General features: G+C 49.2%; 1 non-coding gene across 1 annotated transcript; it reads right to left on the bottom strand.

Annotated features, from left to right (window-relative positions):
- Positions 1–702: 702 nt before the first annotated feature.
- TRNAT-AGU lies at positions 703–776 on the bottom strand. Its single transcript has one exon. It is a non-coding gene; the product is annotated as a tRNA-Thr (tRNA).
- Positions 777–1,019: the final 243 nt, after the last annotated feature.

The raw sequence follows: 1,019 nt of genomic DNA, 5'->3' as shown, positions 1-1,019 counted from the left end.
TGAGGGATAGCCAAAGGGATGATAAAGCAAGGAATAAGTCACAATTATTACACAGAAACCCCTGGCAGATGCACAAGGTATGATGGGATCACTTTGAGGATCTTCACATGTACATGGCAGGAGGTGTGATTGCAGGATTCACATATTCAGAGATTTAGAGCTGGAAGGGCCCTTGTTAGATCATTGGGGCCAGGCCCCCTGCTCTAGGCAGGAAAGACTGCTGGAGTCAAATGACCCGAGAAATATGTGAATCCAAAATAATTTCACATGGCCCATTTCCAGGCTGACTCCCAGGGCCCACATCTTAATCTTGAGCTTGCCACCTCCCCAGGCCAAGCTCAACACCCCACACTGGCCAAGCTCAGCACCCAAGGGTCTGAGCCATACAGCAAGTTCAGCTCCTGCCCCTTATCAAAAAGCTCTGGGCATCCACTTAGACTTGAACTCAGAACCTCTTTACCCTTAACTCTACAGCTAAACAAGGGCAAATTTTACTTACACCTACCAGGGACCCACTTCCCACCTCAAAGTCTGGGTCCACCTGAACTCACAACCTTCCTACCACAAGCTCAGCCCAAACCACTGACCCAGACAAGCAGAGAAAGAAGGAAGGCACAGGTGAAATTTACACTCTTAAGCCCTAGCTTACAAGACCAATGCTTTAACCCTCAAGCTATGGAGCCAGGCTGGAAGCTAAACAGCAGGCTCTGCTGGGACTTGAACCCAGGATCTCCTGTTTACTAGACAGGCACTTTAACCAACTAAGCCACAGAGCCTCTGATTAAGTTTGGCTTTTTTAATCAGAGAAAACCATGATCCCTGGTAATAACTTTGGGGCTGGTTCTTATCCTGACTTTAATTGAATGTGTGGCCAGGCTGGAGCTTCTACTTGTGGGGCAAAGGCTGGGAGCAGTGAGCTGATCCAAGTTGCAGTTGGGAGCCAGGATCAGCTGACTAGGCTTCTGGTCACACACAGTATGTGCACACAGCTGGCAGCCCCATGAGGTGGGCTTCCATCT

This window comes from Gavialis gangeticus, unplaced genomic scaffold, assembly GCF_001723915.1.
Source record: "Gavialis gangeticus isolate Ggan-Ray unplaced genomic scaffold, GavGan_comp1, whole genome shotgun sequence".
In the NCBI taxonomy this organism is placed as follows: Eukaryota; Metazoa; Chordata; order Crocodylia; family Gavialidae; genus Gavialis; species Gavialis gangeticus.
The sequence above is the reverse complement of the archived record's forward strand: the minus strand, read 5'-3'. Positions and strand labels throughout refer to the sequence as shown.